General features: G+C 38.9%; 1 protein-coding gene across 3 annotated transcripts in view; it reads right to left on the minus strand.

Annotated features, from left to right (window-relative positions):
* Window positions 1-20,267, minus strand: part of DMD (dystrophin) — a gene marked incomplete at both ends in the record, with an annotated part of 2,093,893 nt that overhangs the window by 1,898,277 nt on the left and 175,349 nt on the right. The window lies entirely within an intron of this gene.

A 20,267-nucleotide genomic window follows, 5' to 3' on the forward strand; every position in this document is an offset into this window, starting at 1 on the left:
TTCAGACACCAAGAGGTTAGGGTGGAAACTTATTAGGAAAGACCTTCTCAGAATTCATGCTTCTAAAAATTATCTTTTTTCCAAAGCTGGAAGTCAGTATTGAGCCAAATGGACAGGAAAATCATCAATCTTGATTTATTAAAATCCTTCTTTGATGCTGAAGCCTATCTTTAAATTACGGTAAATGCAACCATATTGGTCAATGTTGAATAAACGAGTGCATGTGAGAGAAATTTAAAATTGAGGCATTTCATATTTTATTTACATGGGTCAAAAGAACCCTTATTGAAATGCCCTCATAAAATAACCACATTTGCTCTCATATTACTTTTCAATAGTAAATCTCCATTGCTTCTGAAAACAGAAGATATACACTAAACAATCACTTTCCTATGACAAATGTATCTATGCATTAAGAATATCTGTTTATCTTTAAAACATATTATTAATCCATAAGTAGATACTCTTAAGCAATATAAGACATAATAGTGGGAAAATAATAAACCTAACAGTTTTCTTAGATGAGAAAATGTTATTTAGCACCACAAAATACTTCCTTCTTATTTCTGTTACTCCCACAAGCTGCTATGTATGGTCAAGTATCAACATTATCGACAATGAGGAGAGAGGGGAAGATGGAAGATGGCGGAAGAGTAAGACGCGGAGATCACCTTCCTCCCCACAGATACACCAGAAATACATCTACACGTGGAACAACTCCTACATAACACCTACTGAACGCTGGCAGAAGACCTCAGACCTCCCAAAAGGCAAGAAACTCCCCACGTACCTGGGTAGGGCAAAAGAAAAAAGAATAAACAGAGACAAAAGGATAGGGACGGGACCTGCACCAGTGGGAGGCAGACGTGAAGGAGGAAAGGTTTCCACACACTAGGGAACCCCTTCATGGCAGAGAGGGAGGATGGCGGTGGGGGGGGGAAGCTTCGGAGTCACGGAGGAGAGCGCAGCAATAGGGGCAGAGAGGGCAAACTGGAGAGATTCCCGCACAGAGGATTGGCGCCGACCGGCACTCACCAGCCCGAGAGGCTTGTCTGCTCACCCGCCGGGGCGGGCGGGGCTGGGAGCTGAGGCTCGGGCTTCGGTCAGAGCGCAGGGAGAGGACTGGCGGCGTGAACACAGCCTGAAGCGGTTAGTGCGCCACGGCTAGCCGGGAGGGAGTCCGTGAAAAAGTCTGGAACTGCCGAAGAGGCAAGAGACTTTTTCTTCCCTCTTTGTTTCCTGGTGCGCAAGGAGAGGGGATTAAGAGCGCCGCTTAAAGGAGCTCCAGAGATGGGCGCGAGCCGGGCTAAAAACGCGGACCCCAGAGACGGGAATGGGACGCTGGGACTGCTGCTGCCGCCGCCACCAAGAGGCCTGTGTGCGAGAGCAGGTCACTGTCCATGCCTCCCTTCCGGGGAGCCTGTGCAGCCCGCCACTGCCAGGGTCCCGGGATCCAGGTACGGCTTCCGCGGGAGAGCGCATGGTGCGCCTCAGGCTCGTGCAACGTCACGCCGGCTTCTGTCGACGCAGGCTCGCCCCGCACGCCGTGCCCCTCCCTCCCCCACGGCCTGAGTGAACCAGAGTCCCTGAAGCGGCTGCTCCTTTAACCCCGTCCTGTCTGAGCGAAGAACAGACGCACTCCGGCGACGTACACACAGAGGCGGGGCCAAATCCAAAGCTGAGACCCGGAAGCTGTGAGAATAAAGAAGAGAAAGGGAAATCTCTCCCAGCAGCCTCAGAAGCAGCGGATTAAAGCTCCACAATCAACTTGATGTACCCTGCATCTGTGGAATACATGAATAGACAACGAATCATCCCAAACTGAGGAGGTGGACTTTGAGAACAAGATTTATGATTTTTTTTCCCCTTTTCCTCTTTTTACAACGAATAATCCCGAATTGAGGAGGTGGACTTTGAGAGCAAGATTTATGATTTTTTCCCCTTTTCCTCTTTTTGTGAATGTGTATGTGTATGCTTCTGTGTGAGATTTTGTCTGTATAGCTTTGCTTCCACCATTTGTCCCAGGGTTCTATCTGTCCATTTAAAAAAATTTTTTTTAATAATTATTTTTTATTTTAATAACTCTATTATATTTTATCATACTTTATTCTATTTTACTTTATATTTTCTCTTTCTTTTTTTCTACCTTCCCTCCTTCCTCCCTCCCTCCCTCCCTTCTTTCTTCCTTCCTTCCTTTCTTTCTTTCTTCTTCTACTAATTCTTTCTTTCTACCTTTTCTCCCTTTTATTCTGAGCCAGGTGGATGAAAGGCTCTTGGTGCTGCAGCCAGGAGTCAGTGCTGTGCCTCTGAGGTGGGAGAGCCAACTGCAGGACACTGGTCCACAAGAGACCTCCAAGCTCCACATAATATCAAATGGCGAAAATCTCCCAGAGATCTCCATCTCAACACCAGCACCCAGCTTCACTCAACGACCAGCAAGCTACAGTGCTGGACACCCTATGCCAAACAACTAGCAAGACAGGAACACAACGCCACCCATTAGCAGAGAGGCTGCCTAAAATCATAATACGGCCACAGACACCCCAAAACACACCACCAGATGTGGACCTGTCCACCAGAAAGACAAGATCGAGCCTCATCCACCAGAACACAGGCACCAGTCCCCTCCAACAGGAAGCCTACACAACCCACTGAAACAACCTTAGCCACTGGGGACAGACACCAAAAACAACAGTAATTACGAACCTGCAGCCTGCAAAAAGGAGACCCCAAACACAGTAAGATAAGCAAAATGAGAAGACAGAAAAACACACAGCAGGTGAAGGAGCAAAATAAAAACCCACCAGACCTAACAAATGAAGAGGAAATAGGCAGTCTACCTGAAAAAGAATCCAGAAAAATGATAGTAAAGATGATCCAAAATCTTGGAAATAGAATAGACGACAAAATGTTAGAAAGAGTTAACAAGGACCTAGAAGAACTAAAGATGAATCAAGCAGCGATGAGCAACACAATAAATGAAATTAAAAATACTCTAGATAGGATCAATAGCAGAATAACTGAGGCAGAAGGACAGATAAGAGAAGTGGAAGATAAAATAGTGGAAATAACTGCTGCAGAGCAGAATAAAGAAAAAAGAATGAAAAGAACAGAGGACAGTCTCAGAGACCTCTGGGACAACATTAAACGCACCAACATTCGAATTATAGGGGTTCAGGAAGAAGAAGAGAAAAAGAAAGGGACTGAGAAAATATTTGAAGAGATTATAGTTGAAAACTTCCCTAATATGGGAAAGGAAATAGTCAATCAAGTCCAGGAGGCACAGAGAGTCCCATACAGAATAAATCCAAGGAGAAATATGCCAAGACACATATTAATCAAACTGTCAAAAATTAAACACAAAGAAAACATATTAAAAGCAGCAAGGGAAAAACAACAAATAACACACAAGGGAATCCCCATCAGGTTAACAGCTGATCTTTCAGCAGAAACTCTACAAGCCAGAAGGGAGTGGCAGGACATATTTAAAGTAATGAAGGAGAAAAACCTGCAACCAAGATTACTCTATCCAGCAAGGATCTCATTCAGATTTGATGGAGAAATTAAAACCTTACAGATAAGCAAAAGCTGGGAGAGTTCAGCACCACCAAACCAGCTTTACAACAAATGCTAAATGAACTTCTCTAGGCAAGAAACACAACAGAAGGAAAATACCTACAATAACGAACCCAAAACAATGAAGGAAATGGGAATAGGAACATACATATCAATAATTACCTTAAATGTAAATGGACTAAATGCTCCCACCAAAAGACACAGATTGGCTGAATGGATACAAAAACAAGACCCATATATATGCTGTCTACAAGAGACCCACTTCAGACCTAGAGACACGTACAGACTGAAAGTAAGGGGATGGAAAAAGATATTCCATGCAAATGGAAATCAAAAGAAACCTGGAGTAGCAATTCTCATATCAGACGAAATAGACTTTAAAAGAAAGACTATTGGCTACAGAACTTCCGGGTAAGATGGCGGAAGAGTAAGACGCGGAGATCACCTTCCTCCTCACGGATACACCAGAAATACAGCTACACGTGGAACAACTCCTACAGAACACCTACTGAACGCTGGCAGAAGACCCCAGACCTCCCAAAAGGCAAGAAACTCCCCACATACCTGGGTAGGGCAAAGCGGAGAGATTCCCGCACAGAGGATCGGTGCCGAGCGGCACTCACCAGCCCGAGAGGCTTGTCTGCTCGCCCGCCGGGGCGGGCGGCGCTGGAAGCTGAGGCTCGGGCTTCGGTCAGAGCGCAGGGAGAGGACTGGGGCTGGCGGCGAGAACTCAGCCTGAAGGGGGCTAATGTGCCACAGCTAGCCGGGAGGGAGTCCGGGAAAACTCTGGAGCTGCCGAAGAGGCAAGAGACTTGTTCTTCCCTCTTGGTTTCCTGCTGCGCGAGGAGAGGGGATTAAGAGCGCTGCTTAAAGGGGCTCCACAGACGGGCGCGAGTCGCGACTGAAAGCGCGGAGCCCAGTGACGGGCGTGGGACGCTGGGGCTGCTGCTGCCGCCGCCAAGAAGCCCGTGTGCGAGCGCAGGTCACTGTCCACACCGCCCTTCCGGGAGCCTGAGCAGCCCGCCACTGCCGGGGTCCCGGGATCCAGGGGCGGCTTCCCTGGGAGAACGCACGGCGCGCCTCGGGCTGGTGCAACGTCACGCCGACCTCTGCCGCTGCAGGCTCGCCCCGCACTCCGTGCCCCTCCCTCCCGCCCGGCCTGAGTGAGCCAGAGTTCCCGAAGAGGCTGCTCCTTTAACCCTTTCCTGTCTGAGTGAAGAACAGACGCCCTCCGGCGACCTACACGCAGAGGCGGGGCCAAATCCAAAGCTGAGACCCGGGAGCTGTGAGAACAAAGAAGAGAAAGGGAAACCTCTCCCAGCAGCCTCAGAAGCAGCGGATTAAAGCTCCACAATCAACTTGATGTACCCTGCATCTGTGGAATACATGAATAGACAACAAATCATCCCAAATTGAGGAGCCAGGAGTCAGTACTGTGCCTCTGAGGTGGGAGAGCCAACTTCAGGACACTGGTCCACAAGAGACCTCCCAGCTCCACATAATATCAAACGGCGAAAATCTTCCAGAGATCTCCATCTCAACACCAGCACCCAGCTTCACTCAACGACCAGCAAGCTACAGTGCTGGACACCCTATGCCAAACAACTAGCAAGACAGGAACACAACGCCACCCATTAGCAGAGAGGTGGCCTAAAATCATAAAAAGTCTGCAGACACCCCAAAACACACCACCAGACGTGGACCTGCCCACCAGAAAGACAAGATCCAGCCTCATCCACCAGAACACAGGCACTAGTCCCCTCGACCAGGAAACCTACACAACCCACTAAACCAACCTTAGCCACTGGGGACAGACACCAAAAACAACAGGAACTACGAACCTGCAGCCGGCAAAAAGGAGACCCCAAACACAGTAACATAAGCAAAATGAGAAGACAGAAAAACACACAGCAGGAGAAGGAGCAAGATAAAAACCCACCAGACCTAACAAATGAAGAGGTAATAGGCAGTCTATCTGAAAAAGAATTCAGAATAATGATAGTAAAGATGATCCAAAATCTTGGAAATAGAATAGACAAAATGCAAGAAACAGTTAACAAGGACCTAGTAGAACTAAAGATGAATCAAGCATCGATTAAAAACACAATAAATGAAATGAAAAATACTCTAGATGGGATCAATAGCAGAATAACTGAGGCAGAAGAACGGATAAGTGAGGTGGAAGATAAAATAGTGGAAATAACTAATGCAGAGCAAAATAAAGAGAAAAGAATGAAAAGAACAGAGGACAATATCAGAGACCTCTGGGACAACATTAAACGCACCAACATTCGAATTATAGGGGTTCCAGAAGAAGAAGAGAAAAAGAAAGGGACTGAGAAAATATTTGAAGAGATTATAGTTGAAAACTTCCCTAATATGGGAAAGGAAATAGTTAATCAAGTCCAGGAGGCACAGAGAGTCCCATACAGAATAAATCCAAGAAGAAATACGCCAAAACACATATTAATCAAACTGTCAAAAATTAAACACAAAGAAATCATATTAAAAGCAGCAAGGCAAAAACAACAAATAACACACAAGGGAATCCCCATCAGGATAACAGCTGATCTCTCAGCAGAAACTCTACAAGCCAGAAGGGAGTGGCAGGACATAATTAAAGTGATGAAGGAGAGAAACCTGCAACCAAGATTACTCTACCCAGCAAGGATCTCATTCAGATTTGATGGAGAAATTAAAACGTTTACAGACAAGCAAAAGCTGAGAGAGTTCAGCACCACCAAACCAGCTTTACAACAAATGCTAAAGGAACTTCTCTAGGCAAGAAACACAACAGAAGGAAAAGACCTACAATAACGAACCCAAAACAATTAAGAAAATGGGAATAGGAACATACATATCGATAATTACCTTAAATGTAAATGGACTAAACGCTCCCACCAAAAGACACAGATTGGCTGAATGGATACAAAAACAAGACCCATATATATGCTGTCTACAAGAGACCCACTTCAGACCTAGAGACACATACAGACTGAAAGTAAGGGGATGGAAAAAGATATTCCATGCAAATGGAAACCAAAAGAAAGCTGGAGTAGCAATTCTCATATCAGACAAAATAGACTTTAAAATAAAGACTACTAGAAGAGACAAAGAAGGACACTACATAATGATCAAGGGATCGATCCAAGAAGAAGATATAACAATTGTAAATATTTATGCACCCAACATAGGAGCACCTCAATACATAAGGCAAACACTAACAGCCATAAAAGGAGAAATCGACAGTAACACAATCATAGTAGGGGACTTTAACACCCCACTTTCACCAATGGACAGATCATCCAAAATGAAAATAAATAAGGAAACACAAGCTTTAAATGATACATTAAACAAGATGGACTTAATTGATATTTATAGGACATTCCATCCAAAAACAACAGAATACACATTTTTCTCAAGTGCTCATGGAACATTCTCCAGGATAGATCATATCTTGGGTCACAAATCAAGCCTTGGTAAATTTAAGAAAATTGAAATTGTATCAAGTATCTTTTCCGACCACAATGCTATGAGACTAGATATCAATTACAGGAAAAGAGCTATAAAAAATACAAACACATGGAGGCTAAACAATACATTACTTAATAACGAAGTGATCACTGAAGAAATCAAAGAGGAAATAAAAAAATACCTAGAAACAAATGACAATGGAGACACGACGACCCAAAACCTATGGGATGCAGCAAAAGCAGTTCTAAGAGGGAAGTTTATAGCAATACAATCCCACCTTAAGAAACAGGAAATATCTCGACTAAACAACCTAACCTTGCACCTAAAGCAATTAGAGAAAGAAGAACAAAAACATCCCAAAGTTAGCAGAAGGAAAGAAATCATAAAAATCAGATCAGAAATAAATGAAAAAGAAATGAAGGAAACAATAGCAAAGATCAATAAAACTAAAAGCTGGTTCTTTGAGAAGATAAACAAAATTGATAAACCATTAGCCAGACTCATCAAGAAAAAAAGGGAGAAGACTCAAATCAATAGAATTAGAAATGAAAAAGGAGAAGTAACAACTGACACTGCAGAAACACAAAAGATCGTGAGAGATTACTATAAGCAACTCTATGCCAATAAAATGGACAACCTGGAAGAAATGGACAAATTCTTAGAAATGCACAACCTGCCAAGACTGAATCAGGAAGAAATAGAACATATGAACAGACCAATCACAAGCACTGAAATTGAAACTGTGATAAAAAATCTTCCAACAAACAAAAGCCCAGGACCAGATGGCTTCACAGGCGAATTCTATCAAGCATTTAGAGAAGAGCTAACGCCTATCCTTCTCAAACTCTTCCAAAATATAGCAGAGGGAGGAACACTCCCAAACTCATTCTACGAGGCCACCATCACCTTGATACCAAAACCAGACAAGGATGTCACAAAGAAAGAAAACTACAGGCCAATATCACTGATGAACATAGATGCAAAAATCCTCAACAAAATACTAGCAAACAGAATCCAACAGCACATTAAAAGGATCATACACCATGATCAAGTGGGGTTTATCCCAGGAATGCAAGGATTCTTCAATATACGCAAATCAATCAACGTGATACACCATATTAACAAATTGAAGGAGAAAAACCATATGATCATCTCAATAGATGCAGAGAAAGCTTTCGACAAAATTCAACACCCATTTATGATAAAAACCCTGCAGAAAGTAGGCATAGAGGGAACTTTCCTCAACATAATAAAGGCCATATATGACAAACCCACAGCCAACATCGTCCTCAATGGTGAAAAACTGAAACCATTTCCACTAAGATCAGGAACAAGACAAGGTTGCCCTCTCTCACCACTCTTATTCAACATAGTTTTGGAAGTTTTAGCCACAGCAATCAGAGAAGAAAAGGAAATAAAAGGAATCCAAATTGGAAAAGAAGAAGTAAAGCTGTCACTGTTTGCAGATGACATGATACTATACATAGAGAATCCTAAAGATGCTACCAGAAAACTACTAGAGCTAATCAATGAATTTGGTAAAGTTGCAGGATACAAAATTAATGCACAGAAATCTCTGGCATTCCTATATACTAATGATGAAAAATCTGAAAGTGAAATCAAGGAAACACTCCCATTTACCATTGCAACAAAAAGAATAAAATATCTAGGAATAAACCTACCTAAGGAGACAAAAGACCTGTATGCAGAAAATTATAAGACACTGATGAAAGAAATTAAAGATGATACAAATAGATGGAGAGATGTACCATGTTCTTGGATTGGAAGAATCAACATTGTGAAAATGACTCTACTACACAAAGCAATCTACAGATTCAATGCAATCCCTATCAAAATACCACTGGCATTTTTCACAGAACTAGAACAAAAAATTTCACAATTTGTATGGAAACACAAAAGACCCCGAATAGCCAAAGCAATCTTGAGAACGAAAAATGGAGCTGGAGGAATCAGGCTCCCTGACTTCAGACTATACTACAAAGCTGCAGTAATCAAGACAGTATGGTACTGGCACAGAAACAGAAAGATAGATCAATGGAACAGGATAGAAAGCCCAGAGATAAACCCACGGACATATGGTCACCTTATCTTTGATAAAGGAGGCAGGAATGTACAGTGGAGAAAGGACAGTCTCTTCAATAAGTGGTGTTGGGAAAACTGGACAGGGACATGTAAAAGTATGAGATTCGATCACTCCCTAACACCATACACAAAAATAAGCTCAAAATGGATTAAAGACCTAAATGTAAGGCCAGACACTATCAAACTCTTAGAGGACAACATAGGCAGAACACTCTATGACATAAATCACAGCAAGATCCTTTTTGACCCACCTCCTAGAGAAATGGAAATAAAGACAAAAATAAACACATGGGACCTAATGAAACTTAAAAGCTTTTGCACAGCAAAGGAAACCATAAACAAGACCAAAAGACAACCCTCAGAATGGGAGAAAATATTTGCAAATGAAGCAACTGACAAAGGATTAATCTCCAAAATTTATAAGCAGCTCATGCAGCTCAATAACAAAAAAACAAACAACCCAATCCAAAAATGGGCAGAAGACCTAAATAGACATTTCTCCACAGAAGATATACAGACTGCCAACAAACACATGAAAGGATGCTCAACATCTTTACTAATTAGAGAAATGCAAATCAAAACTACAATGAGATATCATCTCACACCAGTCAGAATGGCCATCATCAAAAAATCTAGAAACAATAAATGCTGGAGAGGGTGTGGAAAAAAGGGAACACTCTTGCACTGCTGGTGGGAATGTGAATTGGTACAGCCACTATGGAGAACGGTATGGAGGTTCCTTAAAAAACTACAAATAGAACTACCATATGACCCTGCAATCCCACTACTGGGCATATACCCTGAGAAAACCATAATTCAAAAAGAGACATGTACCAAAATGTTCATAGCAGCCCTATTTACAATAGCCCGGAGATGGAAACAACCTAAGTGTCCATCATTGGATGAATGGGTAAAGAAGATGTGGCACATACATACAATGGAATATTACTCAGCCATAAAAAGAAATGAAATTGAACTATTTGTAATGAGGTGGATGGACCTAGAGTCTGTCATACAGAGTGAAGTAAGTCAGAAAGAGAAAGACAAATACTGTATGCTGACACATATATATGGAATTTAAGAAAAAAAAAAGGTCATGAAGAACATAGGGGTAAGACAGGAATAAAGACACAGACCTACTAGAGAATGGACTTGAGGATATGGGGAGGGGGAAGGGTAAGCTGTGACAAAGTGAAAGAGCGGCATGGACATATATACACTACCAAACGTAAGGTAGATAGCTAGTGGGAAGCAGCCGCATAGCACAGGGAGATCAGCTCGGTGCTTTGTGACCGCCTGGAGGGGTGGGATAGGGAGGGTGGGAGGGAGACGCAAAAGGGAGGGGATATGGGAACATATGTATACATATAACTGATTAAATTTGTGATAAAGCAAAAAATAAAAAAAAAAAAAAAAATAAAAAAAAAATAAAAAAAAAAAGAAAGACTATTACAAGAGACAAAGAAGGACGCTACATAATGATCAAGGGATCGGTCCAAGAAGAAGATATAACAATTGTAAATATTTATGCACCCAGCATAGGAGTACCTCAATACATAAGGCAAATACTAACAGCCATAAAAGGGGAAATCGACAGTAACACGCTCATTGTAGGGGACTTCAACACCCCACTTTCACCAATGGACAGATCATCCAAAATGAAAATGAATAAGGAAACACAAGCTTCAAATGATACATTAAACAAGATGGACTTAATTGATATTTATAGGACATTCCATCCAAAAACAACAGAATACACATTTTTCTCAAGTGCTCATGGAACATTCTCCAGGATAGATCATATCTTGGGTCACAAATCAAGCCTTGGTAAATTTAAGAAAATTGAAATTGTATCAAGTATCTTTTCTGACCACAATGCTATGAGACTAGATATCAATTACAGGAAAAGAACTGTAAAAAATACAAACACATGGAGGCTAAACAATACACTACTTAATAACGAAGTGATCACTGAAGAAATCAAAAAGGAAATTAAAAAATACCTAGAAACAAATGACAATGGAGACACGACGACCCAAAACCTATGGGATGCAGCAAAAGCAGTTCTAAGAGGGAAGTTTATAGCAATACAATCCCACCTTAAGAAACAGGAAACATCTCGAGTAAACAACCTGACCTTGCACCTAAAGCAATTAGAGAAAGAAGAACAAAAATCCCCCAAAGTTAGCAGAAGGAAAGAAATCATAAAGATCAGATCAGAAATAAATGAAAAAGAAATGAAGGAAATGATAGCAAAGATCAATAAAACTAAAAGCTGGTTCTTTGAGAAGATAAACAAAATTGATAAACCATTAACCAGACTCATCAAGAAAAAAAGGGAGAAGACTCAAATCAATAGAATTAGAAATGAAAAAGGAGAAGTAACAACTGACACTGCAGTAATACAAAAGATCATGAGAGATTACTACAAGCAACTCTATGCCAATAAAATGGACAACCTGGAAGAAATGGACAAATTCTTAGAAATGCACAACCTGCCAAGACTGAATCAGGAAGAAATAGAAAATATGAACAGACCAATCACAAGCACTGAAATTGAAACTGTGATTAAAATTCTTCCAACAAACAAAAGCCCAGGACCAGATGGCTTCACAGGCGAATTCTATCAAACATTTAGAGAAGAGCTAACACCTATCCTTCTCAAACTCTTCCAAAATATAGCAGAGGGAGGAACACTCCCAAACTCATTCTATGAGGCCACCAACACCTTGATACCAAAACCAGACAAGGATGTCACAAAGAAAGAAAACTACAGGATAATATCACTGATGAACATAGATGCAAAAATCCTCAACAAAATACTAGCAAACAGAATCCAACAGCACACTAAAAGAACCATACACCATGATCAAGTGGGGTTTATTCCAGGAATGCAAGGATTCTTCAATACATGCAAATCAATCAATGCGATACACCATATTAACAACCTGAAGGATAAAAAACATATGATCATCTCAATAGATGCAGAGAAAGCTTTTGACAAAATTCAACACCCATTTATGATAAAAACCCTGCAGAAAGTAGGCATAGAGAGAACTTTCCTCAACATAATAAAGGCCATATACGACAAACCCACAGCCAACATCGTCCTCAATGGTGAAAAACTGAAACCATTTCCACTAAGATCAGGAACAAGACAAGGCTGCCCACTCTCACCACTCTCATTCAACATAGTTTGGAAGTTTTAGCTACAGCAATCAGAGAAGAAAAGGAAATAAAAGGAATCCAAATCGGAAAAGAAGAAATAAAGCTGTCACTGTTTGCAGATGACATGATACTACACATAGTGAATCCTAAAGATGCTACCAGAAAACTACTAGAGCTAATCAATGAATTTGGTAAAGTAGCAGGATACAAAATTAATGCACAGAAATCTCTGGCATTCCTGTACACTAATGATGAAAAATCTGAAAGTGAAATCAAGGAAACACTCCCATTTATAATTGCAACAAAAAGAATAAAATATCTAGGAATAAACCTACCTAAGGAGACAAAAGACCTGAATGCAGAAAATTATAAGACACTGATGAAAGAAATTAAAGATGATACAAATAGATGGAGAGATATACCATGTTCCTGGACTGGAAGAATCAATATTGTGAAAATGACTCTACTACCCAAAGCAATCTACAGATTCAATGCAATCCCTATCAAACTACCACTGGCATTTTTCACAGAACTAGAACAAAAAATTTCAAAATTTGTTTGGAAAAACAAAAGACCCCAAATAGCCAAAGCAATCTTGAGAACAAAAACGGAGCTGGAGGAATCAGGCTCCCTGACTTCAGACTATACTACAGTAATCAAGACAGTATGGTACTGGCACAAAAACAGAAAGATAGATCAATGGAACAGGATAGAAAGCCCAGAGATAAACTCACGCACATATGGTCACCTTATCTTTGATAAAGGAGGCAGGAATGTACAGTGGAGAAAGGACAGCCTCTTCAATAAGTGGAGCTGGGAAAACTGGACAGGTACATGTAAAAGTATGAGATTAGATCACTCCCTAACACCATACACAAAAATAAGCTCAAAATGGATTAAAGACCTAAATGTAAGGCCAGATACTATCAAACTCTTAGAGGAAAACATAGGCAGAACACTCTATGACATAAATCACAGCAAGATCCTTTTGGACCCACCTCCTAGAGAAATGGAAATAAAAACAAAAATAAACAAATGGGACCTAATGAAACTTCAAAGCTTTTGCACTGCAAAGGAAACCATAAACAAGACCAAAAGACAACCCTCAGAATGGGAGAAAATATTTGCAAATGAAGCAAGTGACAAAGGATTAATCTCCAAAATTTACAAGCAGCTCATGCAGCTCAATAACAAGAAAACAAACAACCCAATCCAAAAATGGGCAGAAGACCTAAATAGACATTTCTCCAAAGGAGATATACAGACTGCCAACAAGCACATGAAAGAATGCTCAACATCATTAATCATTAGAGAAATGCAAATCAAAACTACAATGAGATATCATCTCACACCAGTCAGAATGGCCATCATCAAGAAATCTAGAAACAATAAATGCTGGAGAGGGTGTGGAGAAAAGGGAATACTCTTACACTGCTCGTGGGAATGTGAATTGGTACAGCCACTATGGAGAGCAGTATGGAGGTTCCTTAAAAAACTACAAATAGAACTACCATATGATCCAGCAATCCCACTGCTGGTCATATACCCTGAGAAAACCATAATTCAAAAAGAGTCATGTACCAAAATGTTCATTGCAGCTCTATTTACAATAGCCAGGAGATGGAAACAACCTAAGTGTCCATCATCGGATGAATGGATAAAGAAGATGTGGCACATATATACAATGGAATATTACTCAGCCATAAAAAGAAATGAAATTGAGCTATTTGTAATGAGGTGGATAGATCCAGAGTCTGTCATACAGAGTGAAGTAAGTCAGGAAGAGAAAGACAAATACCATATGCTAACACATATATATGAAATTTAAGAAAGAAAAATGTCATGAAGAACCTAGGGGTAAAACAGGAATAAAGATACAGACCTACTTGAGAATGGACTTGAGGATATGGGGAGGGGGAAGGGTAAGCTGTGACAAAGCGAGAGAGAGGCATGGACATATATACACTACCAAACGTAAGGTAAATAGCTAGTGGGAAGCAGCCGCATAGCACAGGGAGATCAACTGGGTGCTTTGTCACCGCCTGGAGGGGTGGGATAGGGAGGGTGGGAGGGAGGGAGACGCAAGAGGGAAGGGATATGGGAACAGATGTATATGTATAACTGATTCACTTTGTTATAAAGCAGAAACTAATTAAAAAAATCAACATTATCCATACAATATAGGATACATGATAGCTATAACATAGAAGTCTTTCCTTGTTGACAAATGTGAATAAATAAAAATGGATACTACTAGTTTTCAAACCTAATCTACCCTCTTTTGAATATTAGTTCCATAAATTCAATACTACCCTTCGTATAATGATAATAAAAAATAAATAGAACTTCAGATGGTCAAGATTTAACCATTTTCACTGACTTGCTCTATAGGAAGACTGGTCTGTACATCTATTTCTCAATGACATACACATATATTCCTAAAAGTTAATAACCTTATTTGCAATTCCACTTATTTTTTCTTACAAGTGCATACATATCCTATCTGTCAGGCATGGGAGAGTAAATGAGTCATCTGAAAGCATTCATTCAGAGGTTTCTAAAACATACCCAATCATCTTCACCAAAAGCTGAATAGGAGGACATTTTGAAGAGATTTGTTCCAGATGCTTTTAAATGAAAAGTGGGTAGTAAAGCAATATTTTATTGTTTTTGATTATATATACAAAGAACAATTTTTAGATAGGCCTTGAAGGCAGAAGGGAAACCTTAACATTATGTGCAAAATATTATGTATCTGCTGTGTAAATGGCACTAGATGTGAGCTTCATCATATAAATACCTTCACTAAACGTCCTCTCATACCTCTTTTGCTTTCAATGCAAGAAAAATGTGCCTCCAATGAATTACCTGCTAATGTTTTATTTTAGTATAGAAATATTTATTTTCTTTAACATGACAAATATTAATAATATTAATTTTATTATAAGATATAACATTTATTATAACCTAATCGTTCACAAAGCTGTTTTACATATATCATCTCAATCAATCCATATGTAATTTACCATTTTATACCTGAAAAAAATACAGGCTCAGAGGGAATAAAGCTGATAAGTGACAGAGATGACCTTGCTATAGATTATTTGAATCGAAGTCCACGGCTTTTCACAGTGACCAGTTTACATTATAACTGCATAGATAATATGGAATGCTAGAAGGTGATCAGAGTCACAAAAGGTGAACGTACTACCACAAATACAAAATAACCATTTGAACAACCCAGGGGGGTCCATGTACACTGTAACCTATGTGAATGACATCCTGGAATTTTATAGTGCACAACCTGCATATCTGCGTGGATTTATCCAGAAGTGAAAATTGAACCTTCTTTATGATGCCAGATGATTTGTTAGTTAATATTTTATATAATAATGCTCCTATATTTGCTAATTAATATTTGGTGTTTTGCTTTTTGCCATATATTAATATGATGAAAATATTTTAACATACAAAAACTGACCAAAAGTTTTGTGTCTGTACATTACAGTCCCCCAAAACATGTATTTTACTTAGCCACAGCAATATTCTGCCTTTTTTCACTTATTTTATCATAAATATCACATGCACTGCCCTTTCCTTTTGTTTGCTATTAGAGATTCCATCATAATGAACATCTTTACACATTCTTTTTCAGCTTCTGCTATATAACAGCCTTAGAAGAAATTACTGGGTCAACGTTATGGAAACTTTTATGGCTTTTACGAAATACTGCCGTATTGCTTTCCCAATGGTCATACCAATTTTTAGTGGTACCAGAAAGAATGAGGTTATGCTGTTGAGAAGAATTTTGCTTGTATTTTTAGACAAATGCTGTTTTATTAGATACAAGGAGAGAGCTGATGCTTGTTTAAATTTGAGTCTGTTTGATTACTAATGAAATAGAACACAATTTATACATTTATTTATTCTGTATGTTTCCACTTTTGTCAAAATACAGAAGTAGAAACATACTTTTTATGTTTAAAAAAACATAAAAAGTTTATATCCTCTGCTCATGTATCTATTGAACACTTGATAAATTAATTGGAATGAGGTCATAAATTAGTAGTTTTTAAACATTTCAAGACATGGACTCCATCTGATCATCTGATAAAAATAATGATAATTTTCTACAGAAATAAATGCCTATACAGACATATTTATATACAGTTTTATGGGGTTCACTGATCTCCCTGCAAAAGATTCCTATTACCATGAAATCCAAGTTAAGAATCACTATTGTAAATTAAGCTACTTACTCATAGTCAATGAATGAATATATGTTCCCAAGTGGCCCTGTTCTTTTTTCCAATTTTTGTTTCATTTATACTATGCTAAAATTTTACACTTTTATATATTTGAATCTATTTCTACTGTAATTTCTCATATGACTTAAAATTTGATCATTTTAAGCATGATCAGCTATATATCCATAGTTAATCTAAAGTTAAAGTTGATACACATAAACCTATATATATATAAATTCTTATCAAGCTTATAGAGACTATTTCAGTACTTTAATAAAATATATGTTGCTGTCGACACACAGGCTATAGTAAGAGATATTAATGTGAAATCATCAACAAAGAGAATGAGAAAAGAATAAAGTGAAATCTGTTTTATTAGGAAGTGATTATCTATGAACTCCTGTTTAATCATTTCAAGAAGCACATATTCTATTTCATTTCCTCAAGGGTTTGTTTATGACTGATTTTCTTTTACTAATAAAACTATGCCTGGGTATAACAATGTGAGAAGCAAGGAAGAAAAATCTCTCTTAGAAAAATTTACTTGAAAACTGTTCCCTGGAGATATCAAAGAGTGAAGAACTACTACTTCATAACTTGCAAAAAGTGAGGAACATTTTATTTTATTCTCTCTGTGGGGAAAGCCCGTATAAAATTCCCTTTCTGCCATACATAAAAACTATATTTCATCTCAGAATCAATTAACCCTTTCTAATAAAGTCATTTTGTATTCAATAAATCTGGTCCTTCATATTTTCTAAGATTAGTGCAAAAACCTTTTGCCCTGTTATTAATTTTTATATTCCTGAGACCCTCAATCCCCTATAAATGTGGGATAATTAAATTGGGATATTAATGATTCACAAGAGCGAGCTACTGCACAAAAATGATATGGGCAAACTGAGAGAACATGAAATCAGGGCAATAGGCCTCAAGTTGCATTGCAGGACTTATTAGAATGGTGGCCTTTATCTGTGAAATGAGGGTATTAATTGCCTTTTAACTCATGGACCTGTTGTTAGGATGTAATGAAATCATTTATTTATGCAATAGTTTATAGAAAAATTGTATACAGAATGCTTAGTATATGCTCATCACTGTACTAATTACCAAGAAGATAAACAAGACTCATCTTTACCAAAGTTCACGGTATAGTAGAAAATAGACATATCATGGGTAAATATTAAACATTTTATATAATTAAGGATACATATGTTCAAAGGGTACTATGGGAGCACAAAGAAAGGGATATGTAGCCACATGTATGTGAGGGAAGACATTTTCTGGAAGGTGATGGCTAGGTTTAATCTAAAAAGATGAGCAAAAATAGGGAAAGAAAAAAGGTGCAAAGGGAAAGATGAATCTTTCTGAGGAGATAGCAAGAGCAAAGGCAGGGAGGTAAGAAACCAAAAGAGCATGCTCTTCATTATACACAATTCAGTTTTCTTGCACTCTAAAATGTGAAGAAGAGGGCACCATGGGATGAAATTACAAAGGAAGTTGGTAGTGAGATCATGGGAAGTCTCCATGATATGACCCCTTATACACTATCACATAAGGCAACACGAGTGAAAGTATTTAAAAATGGGGGAAAAAAAACCCACCTAGTTATAAGAACACCAAGAATTATCCTCATTACACAGGGCAGTTAATAACAATCTGTGCCAGAAAACCATTTTTAAAAATGTCATTTCCTTGGGTGCTAGCTAATATGTTAACTGAAGATTCTCATCACTTAAGTTACCCAGAAAGTATGTTTAGGAGGAGAAGGAAATATTAAAGTTGAATGCAGTTTACAAATATACATAGGGAAGAAAAACGAAGGGATATGAGTTTATTTCACCTTAAAGAGCAAACTATTAAGTAATATGTAAGAGTTAATTAGGGTCAGTCCATTCTCTGCTTCCACCAAAAATGAGAAAAAAAGAAATGTGAAATACGGAAGATTAATGGTAAACATTAGATAGGATTATGTGATACTGTGGAACATTATGAAGGAAGGCTCCAAACTCAGGACTTATTTAGAAAGCGGATTTACCATGTTAATAATGTTACAAAATGGCAATGCAAAGTGGAGGAGAGGAGAATGGAAAATGGCATGAAAAATGTTTCCATTATATCTGAGTAATAGCTTTTGATCATAGGATTATAGAATGCTAGGGCCGAAGGTGACATTCATGATCATTTTATAATGAGGAGGTCTAAACTAATTAAATTACTGTATAAAGAAGAGAAAAACAGTGTCAAAGAGGTTTCCTCGTTTCCCACTCACTGGACAGTCAGTGTAATACATTTTTCACTGCTCATCATCCTATAAAAGTTTTTCTTAATAACATCACCTATACCCTTTCTAGTTTCCAAGACAGTGACTTTCTGGGTTATAACTGTCTTTCCAGCACTAAGCATTGAAAGTGTTACACAGTAGAGCTCAATAAAGGTGTTCTTAAGTTAACGAAGACCAAATTTACTTTTCAGACCTCTTCTCATTTTTCTTCTGTGCAGATATTCATTCTGTTAACCTGTGGTAGAGAGAATAATGGTCCCCCAAAGATGTCCACATCCAATCCCCAGAATCTGTGAATACGTTTTATTAAAACTTGTTTTAAAATAGGTTAAATTTAAATTATTTTAAAACTCTTTGTTAAGGCAAAGAGAATTACAGTTGCAGATGGAATTAGATGTGCTAATCAGCTCATTTTGGATAGGGAGATTATCCTGGGTTATCTGGGTGGGCCCAGTGTAATTGCAAGTGTCCTTGAAAGGGCAAGAGGGAGGCCTAAGAGGGCGAATCAGAGAGATGGCAGAATGAGAAGGACTTGGCCCAATGTTGCTGGTTTTGAAGACGGAGGAAGAGGGCCATGAGCGAAAGAATGTGGACAGCCTCTAGAAAATGGAAAAGACAAGGAAAGAGATTCTCCCCAGGAGCCTCCAGAAGGCACACAGCTCTGCTGGCCCTTAATTTTAGCCCACTAAGGCCAATTTCAAACTTCTGACCTGAAGTTCTGAAGAACTGTTCGATTATAAATTTGTGTTATTTTAAGCCACTAAATTTGCGGTAATTTTGGTAGCATTAATAGGAAACTATTACATAACTTTCCTCTTTACTACTATTACTTCAAGCAAGAAATACATACTGATATCTACTAGGTGGCAGAAATTCAACCGTGTAAAAGATAAAGTTCCTACACTTTTGGCCTTATAGCATAGTGAGAGAAACATACCCTAAAAAGGATAGACAGTAGATACACAGATAAGTTCCCCAATAGAGAAAATACAGGGCTTCCTCATAAGCCTATAGGAAGGGAACTAACCTGAGAAACTTAGTGCCTCCTTGATGAAATGACACCTTAGCCGAGTTCTGAATGTTAATCAAGAGTACAGAAGCAGACAAAGTGGAAAAGAACTCCAGGCAGTAAAAAGAGCAGGTGCAACTATCAGTATGTGAGAGACAGAACATGGTCCTTTCACAGAACTAGAGATAGAGGAGGACAAAAGTGGCAGAGATGACTCTTAAAAAAAAAAGAAATAATCATCAGCCTAATTATAAAGAGCCTTAAACTGTAGCTAGAAGGTAGTTAGAAACCAAACCAGAATTTTAATTAGGGGAGGGGCAATATAGGTTTGTTTTTAGAAATGGATTTCACAGTATGGACAATATATTGGAATAGGTTCCTAGAAACGAGACCAATTAGCTGGTTA

This window comes from Hyperoodon ampullatus (assembly GCF_949752795.1).
Source record: "Hyperoodon ampullatus genome assembly, chromosome: X".
Classification (NCBI taxonomy): domain Eukaryota; kingdom Metazoa; phylum Chordata; class Mammalia; order Artiodactyla; family Ziphiidae; genus Hyperoodon; species Hyperoodon ampullatus.